This window comes from Bos indicus, chromosome 13, assembly GCF_029378745.1.
Source record: "Bos indicus isolate NIAB-ARS_2022 breed Sahiwal x Tharparkar chromosome 13, NIAB-ARS_B.indTharparkar_mat_pri_1.0, whole genome shotgun sequence".
Taxonomy (NCBI): Eukaryota; Metazoa; Chordata; class Mammalia; order Artiodactyla; family Bovidae; genus Bos; species Bos indicus.
The window spans coordinates 47,095,163-47,104,771 of NC_091772.1; positions in this window are offsets into that span (position 1 = coordinate 47,095,163).

A 9,609-nucleotide genomic window follows, 5' to 3' on the forward strand; every position below is an offset into this window, starting at 1 on the left:
TTTCCATGTCCTAGGTATTGTAAATTGTGCTGCAATAAACATTGAGGTATATACATCTTTTTCAGTTCTGGTTTCCTCAGGGTATATGCCCAGTAGTGAGACTGCTGGGTCATATGGTAACTTTGGGCTTCCCTTGTGGCTCTGCTGGTAAAGAATCCACCTGCAATGCGGGAGACCTGGGTTTGGTCCTGGGCTGGGAAGACCCCCTGGAGAAGGGAATGGCTACCCACCCCAGTATTCTGGCCTGGAGAATTCCATGGACTGTATAGTCCATGGAGTTGCAAAGAGTTGCACACGACTGAGCAACTTTCACTCACCTATGGTAACTTTATTTCTAGTCTTTTAAGGAAACTCCATACTGTTCTCCATGGTGGCTGTATCAGTTTGCATTATGACCAACAGTGTCAGAGAGTTCCCTTTTCTCCACATCCTCTCCAGCATTTATTTTTTGTAAACTTTCTGATGATGGCCATTCTGACCAATATGAGATGACATCTCATTGTAGTTTTGTTTGCATTTCTCTAAAATGAGTGATGTTGAGTATCTTTTCATGTAATTATTAGTCATCTGTCATCTTTGGAGAAATGTCTGTTTGAGTCTTCTGCCCATTTTTTAAATTTGGTTGTTTTTTGTTACTGAGCTGCTTATGTATTTTGGAGATTAATTCCTTTCAGTTGTTTCATTTGCTATTATTTTCTCCCATTCTGAGAGTTGTCTTTTCACCTTGCTTATGGTTTCCTTCATTGTGAAAAAACTTTTAAGTTTAATTAGGTCCCACTTATTTATTTTTGTTTGTATTTCCATTATTCTAGGAAGGGGGTCAAAGAGGATCTTACTATTCTGCCTATGTTTTCCTCTAAGAGTCTTATAGTTTCTGATCTTACATTTAGGTCTTTCATCCATTTTGAGTTTATCTTTGTGTATGGTGTTAGGAAGTGTTCTAATTTCATTCTTTTACATGTAGCTGACCAGTTTTCCCAGTACCAGTTATTGAAGAGGCTGTCTTTTCTCCATTGTATATTTTTGCCTCTTTTGTCAAAGATAAGGTCCTCATCAGATCAGATCAGATCAGATCAGTCGCTCAGTCATGTCTGACTCTTTGCGACCCCATGAATCGCAGCATGCCAGGCCTCCCTGTCCAACACCAACTCCCGGAGTTTACTGAGACTCACGTCCATCGAGTCACTGATGCCATCCAGCCACCTCATCCTCTGTCATCCCCTTTTCCTCCTGCCCCCAATCCCTCCCAGCATCAGAGTCTTTTCCAATGAGTCAACTCTTTGCATGAGGTGGCCAAAATATTGGAGTTTCAGCTTTAGCATCATTCCTTCCAAAGAAATCCCAGGGCTGATGTCCTTCAGAATGGACTGGTTGGATCTCCTTGCAGTCGGACTCTCAAGAGTCTTCTCCAACACCACAGTTCAAAAGCATCAATTCTTCAGTGCTCAGCCTTCTTCACAGTCCAACTCTCACATCCATACATCACCACAGGAAAAACCATAGCCTTGACTAGATGGACCTTGGTTGGCAATGTCTCTGCTTTTGAATATGCTATCTAGGTTGGTCATAACTTTCCTTCCAAGGAGTAAGCATCTTTTAATTTCATGGCTGCAGTCACCATCTGCAGTGATTTTGGAGCCCAGAAAAATAAAGTCTGACACTTTCCACTGTTTCCCCATCTATTTCCCATGAAGTAATGGGACCAGATGCCATGATCTTTGTTTTCTAAATGTTGAGCTTTAAGCCAACTTTTTCACTCTCCACTTTCACTTTCATCAAGAGGCTTTGGTGCATGGATTTATCTCCAGGCTTTCTATATTGTTCCATTGGTCTATATTTCCATTTCTGTGACAGTACCATACTGTCTTGATGACCATAGCTTTGTAGTATAGTCTGAAGTCAGGAAGGTTGATTCCTCCAGTGTCATTCTTCTTTCTCAAGATTGCTTTGGCTATTTGGGGTCTTTTGTGTTTCCATACAAATTGTGAAAGTATTTGTTCTAGTTCTGTGACAAATACCATTATTAGTTTGATAGGAATTGCATTGAATCTATAGATTGCTTTGGATAATATACTCATTTTCACTATATTGATTCTTCCGATCCAAGAACATGGTATATCTCTGCGTCTGTTTGTGTTGTCTTTGATTTCTTTCTCAAGTGTGTTATAGTTTTCTGCATGCGGGTTTTTTTGTTTTTGTTTTTGTTTTTTTTTTGTCTCTTTTGGTAAATTTATTCCTAGGTATTTTTGTTGTTGTTGTTGCAATGGTGAATGGGATTGTTTCCATAATTTCTCTTTCTGATTTTTCATTGTTAGTTTATAGGAATGCAAGGGATTTCTGTGTATTAATTTTATATCCTGTGACTTTACTGTATTCATTGATTAGCTCTAGTAATTTTTATGTGGCCTCTTTATAGAGTTTCCTATATAGAGGATCACATGATCTGCAAACAGAGTTTTACTACTTCTTTTCCAATCTGGATCCTTGTGTTAAAGGATTTTTACTAAAAAATTAAAATATCAATTTTAAATAACTGAGTCTAACTCTTACAGAAGGTTTTTCTGGAGAAGTGTCAGGTGTCAAACTTTCTTTCCCTTCCTCTCTCTCTGGAATTAAAGCCAAAGAAGTGTCCTCTGCCTTGGAAGAAATTTTGGGTCTGTATTGCTTCTCACTCTAGTGGGAACCTTAATATGGCCAGAACCTGAGCTTCCCCAGGCTCAGGCCCTGACCTTCCATTGGTCTAAGCAACTGACCTACATAGTTCATTTCCACTTGAGAATGGTCAGTTCCTCTCTGGCTCTTTGAAACTCCTGGAGGATTTAGCTTCTCCTGCATTAATTGGAGGAACTAAACCCATCCTTTGCCCCACTCCTGTGAGGCCTACCCCTGTTCTCCAAGAAGCCACACCTTCTGCTACACACATTCAGCCTATGAGCTTCAACTCTGCCTTGCTACAATTTTCCTTTCCTGGAGAGCTGGTGTTCTGTTCTTTCCCTGGAGTAGTGTGCCTCAAACTTGAATGTGCACCTGACAGGGGCCCAAGATTCTGCATTTCTTACAGGTTCCCAGATGATGCCATGCTGGTTCTGTGAAACTTCACTGGAACAGCTCCCTCAGGATTTCACACTGGAGCCTCTACCAGCACCACCTGAAGTTCAACACAAGTTGCTGCACCCCACCCCAGAGTTTCTGATTCCAGAGTGCAGGGTAGGACCAGAGAATTTACATTTCTAACACACTCCCTGGCAATGCTGCTGTTGATGTGGAGATTGCAAATGGAGCTCCACTGCTCTACAGGAAGATGTACATGGAATAGAAGGCAACCTGGCCCTGAAAAATAGAGCAGTTAGGAGACTAAAAATCTAATTGGAATGCTCCCTGAGGAGGAGAGAGCTGAGAGCTCTAGGGATGAAAAGCAAAGGAGACATAAGGAAGTAGTTAATACCTGCTGCCTGAAAAACTGGAAGCACTGGTGAGTCCTGAGGCCCACCACTAGTGAGAGATTCAGCTAAACTTGGAATAGTAGCCAGGCCACAAATGCAGCACTTCTCAAATTCAGATGTGCACACAAATCACCCGAGAACCCTGTCAAAATGCAGTTCTGAGGCCATATGTTTGATGTAAGCTTGGAGATTGGTCATTTCTATAAGCTCCCAGGTGATGTGTGGTCCCAGTGGTCCCAGGACCACACCAAGAAACAAGGACCTAGAAGCCTAAGTCATCTCTTCTAACCGTGGCCAAGACTTTAAATAAGCATTGAAGTCTCAGGAGCTGGGGGGAGGTGGGGAGTAGCCAATAGAGAGTCTTCACCTTTTCTTGATTTAGCCCTAAGTTTTGCCTGTCGTGCTTTGAGAGCACATTCCTCTTACCTATCAACCTCCTGCTGGCAGCAGTGAAGTCAGCTTGTGTATTATCTCTGAAACAAGCTGAATTAGTTGGCTGCCCATGGGAAATATCAAATCCAGAGACACTCTGTCAGTTTTTCAAGGTCATACAAATAGTGAGTGAAAATTTTAGTTGCTCAGTCATGTCTGATTCTTTGCAAACTTATGGACTATAGCTGCCAGGCTCCTCTGTCCATGGAATTCTCCAGGCAAGAATACTGGAGTGGGTTGCCATACCCTCCTCCAGGGGATCTTCTGGACCCGGGGATCTTCTGGACCCAGGGATCAAACCCTCTCTCTGTTGCAGGCAGATTCTTTACTGTCTGAGCCACCAGGGAAGCCCACACAAATAGTATGTTCACCAAAGCACATTGTGGAAACTCTTTGCCTTGGTTTGTGTTTATATTTAAGGGTTTGGCTCAAAGGTCTGACATCTCAGTCACTGTGCACAACTCATGGCCTCTGTCAAGGGTGCCCCCTGGTGCAGGGCTCCAGCTTGAGGGGACTCAGTTGAATCCAAGGGGAACCTGAAGGAAGGGTCAGAAATCCTAAAAGCAAATTCAGCCCAAAATGCCTCCTACCCTATTTGATTCCTCCATCACTCACTGTCCCATACACACTTCTCTCATATTATTTCAGAAGTGACCTGTAGCCAGGGCCCATAGATTAGTAGCCCTCTCCAATCAAACCATAGTTCCCTAAGCCCTAGAACACATACATGTCACCTCGTGCCAGAGCCCCTAGGCTGGAGGCCACCAGGGTAATTGGGACTGGGGGCTTCTTTCTCCCTAACTGTCCTGGCAAATCTGCCCCTTTCCTCCTTCTCTAAAAACAAACAGTAAACAAACAAAAGCAAGATCGTTATCTTAATCTTTATATCGAGTAAAAATAAAAGTTTTCAGTAACTCTATTCTTTAGCACCCTTACTCAACCTAATCATTTAAGAAAACCTTACAGGCCCTTGTTTCATTGCCTTTCTTGTTGAATATACCATCTTGATTAGTTTTCTGGGGTTGCCATTAAAAAAAAAAAAAAAGTGCCACAGATTGAATGGCTTAAACAACAGATATTTACTTTCTCACTCTTCTGGAGACTGGAAGTCTGAGATTAAAGTATCATCAGGGTTGGTTTCTTCTCTGACTTGTAGATGGCCTCCCTATGTCTTCCCACAGTCTTCCCTTTTTGTGTCTCTGTGTCCTAATCTCTTTTTATAAGGACCAGTTCATGCTCTATCATGAGACCCTATGGACTATAGCCCTCTAGGCTCCTCTGTCCATGGGGTTTTCCAGACAAGAATACTGTGGGTTGCTATTTTCTCCTCTAGGCAATCTTTCTGACCCAGGGATCAAGCCCACGTGTCCTGTATCTCCTGCATTGCAGATGGATTCTTTACCGCTGAGCCACTGGGGAAGCCCTTTTATAAGGACTGGGCTTCCCTTGTGGCTCGGCCGGTAAAGAATACACGTGCAATGCAGGAGACCAGGGTTTGATCCCTGGGTCAGGAAGATCCCCTGGAGAAGGGAATGGTAACCCACTCCTCAAATTGTATTTGAGGTGAGGACTGCTACTGCTGCTGCTAAGTCGCTTTAGTCGTGTCCAACTCTGTGCGACCCCATAGACAGCAGCCCATCAGGCTCCCCTGTCCCTGGGATTCTCCAGGCAAGAACACTGGAGTGGGTTGCCATTTCCTTCTCCACTGCATGAAAGTGAAAAGTGAAAGTGAAGTCACCACTCCTCAAATTGGATTTGAGGTAAGGACACCACTCCTCAAATTGAATTAGGGCTCACCCTAATGGCTTCATTTTAACCTAACTTTAACTCTTTAAAGGCCCTAACTCCAAATACAGTCATTTTGAGGTATTAAGGACTATGACTCCAACACCTATCAAGAAATGTCACAGCAGTATGTTAGTGTCAGTCTCAAGAGCGCTCAAAGGCAGTCCCAGGACTAAGACAACCTTAATGGCAGCCTCACAGTCACATTCTATTCCCTTATCAGGATCACACTATTCCTTCAATAGACTGAGCCACTGCCCATCAATCCACTTAGAATTGCCAAGGGTACCTATCTCATAGTGCCCATTGCAGAGCAAACAGAAATGCTTCCCTTCTGGATACAGACCCTGAAACCCAGCCACCATGCCCCCATGGCTCACACAAAGAGCTTCATAATCAAACAAATTTGCCCTTTGGTTTGTATCCACACACAAATACACTACAAACACACCTGGCTTAGAGTTACACTGATTATGAGTTAATTGACATAAAACTGAGTGTTAGCTATAATTTAAGGGGTACTATCTCTAATTTTCTTGAAGAGATCTCTCATCTTTCCCATTCTGTTGTTTTCCTCTATTTCTTTGCATTGGTCCCTGAGAAAGGCTTTCTTATCTCTTCTTGCTATTCTTGGGAACTCTGCATTCAGATGCTTATATCTTTCCTTTTCTCCTTTGCTTTTCGCTTCTCTTCTTTTCACAGCTATTTGTAAGGCCTCCCCAGACAGCCATTTTGCTTTTTTGCATTTCACGCAAAGATGGGCTTGATAAAGGACAGAAATGGTATGGACCTAACAGAAGCAGGAGATATTAAGAAGAGGTGGCAAGAATACACAGAAGAACTGTACAAAAAAGATCTTCATGACCCAGATAATCACGATGATGTGATCACTGACCTAGAGCCAGACATCCTGGAATGTGAAGTCAAGTGGGCCTTAGGAAGCATCACTACCAACAAAGCTAGTGGAGGTGATGGAATTCCAATTGAGCTATTCCAAATCCTGAAAGATGATGCTGTGAAAGTGCTGCACTCAATATGCCAGCAAATTGGGAAAACTCAGCAGTGGCCACAGGACTGGAAAAGGTCAGTTTTCATTCCAATCCCAAAGAAAGGCAATGCCAAAGAATGCTCAAACTACCACACAATTGCACTCATCTCATGCGCTAGTAAAATAATGCTCAAAATTCTCCAAGCCAGGCTTCAGCAATACCTGAACCGTGAACTTCCTGATGTTCAAGCTGTTTTAAGAAAAGGCAGAGGAACCAGAGATCAAATTACCAACATCCGCTGGATCATGGAAAAAGCAAGAGAGTTCCAAAAAAACATCTATTTCTGCTTTATTGACTATGCCAAAGCCTTTGACTGTGTGGATCACAATAAACTGTGGAAAATTCTGAAAGAGATGGGAATACCAGACCACCTGACCTGCCTCTTGAGAAATCTGTATGCAGGTCAGGAAGCAACAGTTAGAACTGGACATGGAACAACAGACTGGTTCCAAATAGGAAAAGGAGTTCATCAAGGCTGTATATTGTCACCCTGCTTATTTAACTTATATGCAGAGTACATCATGAGAAACGCTGGGCTGGAAGAAGCACAAGCTGGAATCAAGATTGCCAGAAGAAATATCAAGAACTTCAGATATGCAGATGACACCACCCTTATGGCAGAAAGTGAAGAGGAACTCAAAAGCCTCTTGATGAAAGTGAAAGAGGAGAGTGAACAAGTTGGCTTAAAGCTCAACATTCAGAAAATGAAGATCATGGCATCCAGTCCCATCACTTCATGGGAAATAGATGGGGAAACAGTGGAAAGTGTCAGACTTTATTTTTCTGGGCTCCAAAATCACTGCAGATGGTGACTGCAGCCATGAAATTAAAAGATGCTTACTCCTTGGAAGAAAAGTTATGACCAACCGAGATAGCATATTGAAAAGCAGAGACATTACTTTGCCAACAAAGGTCCGTCTAGTCAAGGCTATGGTTTTTCCAGTGATCATGTATGGATGTGAGAGTTGGACTGTGAAGAAAGCTGAGCACCGAAGAATTGATGCCTTTGAACTGTGGTGTTGGAGAAGACTCTTGAGAGTCCCTTGGACTACAAGATCCAACCAGTCCATTCTGAAGGAGATCAGCCCTGGGATTTCTTTGGAAGGAATGATGCTAAGGCTGAAACTCCAGTACTTTGGCCACCTCATGCGAAGAGTCGACTCATTGGAAAAGACTCTGATGCTGGGAGGGATTGGGGGCAGGAGGACAAGGGGACGAGAGAGGATGAGATGGCTGGATGGCATCACTGACTCGAGGGACATGAGTCTGAGTGAACTCCAGGAGTTGGTGATAGACAGGGAGGCCTGGCTGCTGTGATTCATGGGGTCGTAAAGAGTCGGACACGACTGAGCGACTGAACTGAACTGAACTGAACTGAAGGGATACTACAGAAAGTTGGCAAGATTCTATTCCCTCATGCTGCCAAATTCTGAATGCTATGCTCGCCTGTCACCATGCTCATGGTATCTGCCCACATATGGAATGCTTCCACTCAGGTTTTATTTAGGCCCAGCTCATCTTCCCAAGGCCCCAGATTCAATGTGCAGGGAGAACCCCACAGATTCCAGGCTCACCCAGGTGGTCTTCCCATTGTCTAGACTAGGAACTCAGTAAGAAAGCAGACACTCTCTTCTTTGTCCAACCATGTTTCCCCCATCCCCTGCATGTCTCTGAATATCCTTTTATTCCAACCCTCCAAGGGGGCCTTTTCTCTCCAACCATGTCTTTTCTCTCCAACCAATCTGAGGAATCTTTTCTCTATACTGCCTTCCTGCTACTGCCACTAAGTCGCTTCAGTCATGTCCGACTCTGTGCGACCCCATAGACGGCAGCCCACCAGGCTCCCCTGTCCCTGGGATTCTCCAGGCAAGAACACTGGAGTGGGTTGCCATTTCCTTCTCCAATGCATGAAAGTGAAAAGTGAAAGGGAAGTCGCTCAGTCGTGTCCGACTCTTCGTGACCCCATGGACTGCAGCCCACCAGGCTCCTCCATCCATGGGATTTTCCAGGCAAGAGTACTGGAGTGGGTGCCATTGCCTTCTCCATACTGCCTTCCAGGAGGTGACAAAACATCGTGCATTTGCTATTTCCATGGCATCAGGCAAACACTGAGGCTATTGTTGTGGACCAGACTAGCCTAAGAGGGTTGTTGCTGTTATCATTTAGTTGCTAAGCTGTGTCTCCTTGCAGCCCCATGGACTATAGTGCCAGGGTACTCTGTCCATGGGATTTTCCAGGCAAGAATACTGGAGTGCCTGCCATTTCTTTCTCCAGGGGATCTTCCTGATCTATGGATCAAAACTGTGTCTCCGGCATTGGCAGGCAGATTCTTTATTGCTGAGCCATCAGGAAAGTCCAAAGGAAAGGTTTCCCACCTCCAATTAAAACCATCAGGCAGGGCTAATGTTTCCTCAAGAAACATCTCTGGAGCTTTGATGAATGAGGATATACTCAGACAAGCCCAGATCCCTCCCGGGTTAATGTACCAGAATTCTCAGCTTTGAGAACTTTAGGAGAATGATTTTTCACTGCCACCAATGGAGGATGCCCACTCTGGCTCTGCTGCACATCTGACTCCCACAGCTAGGGCAGCCACATTCCTCAGAACCTGCCAGAAGATGAGCTTAATAAATAAACCAGGTTGGGTTGTTTGGCTCTGTCCCGCCAAGTTATGGAAAATGCCCTGTGAAAGCTACAACCTTGCTTTTGACAAAATCACCTGAAGGGTACTTGAACAACAGAGACATTATCTTATTCAGTGTCTCCTAGTTTGCAATTATCAAACCATAACATCGGATTGAGGAGCATTTATGCCCTCCACAGTGACAAGTGTAAACCACAAAAAACTGAATGAAGTTCTGATCTGTGCTATAATATAAACGGACTTTGAAAACGTGATG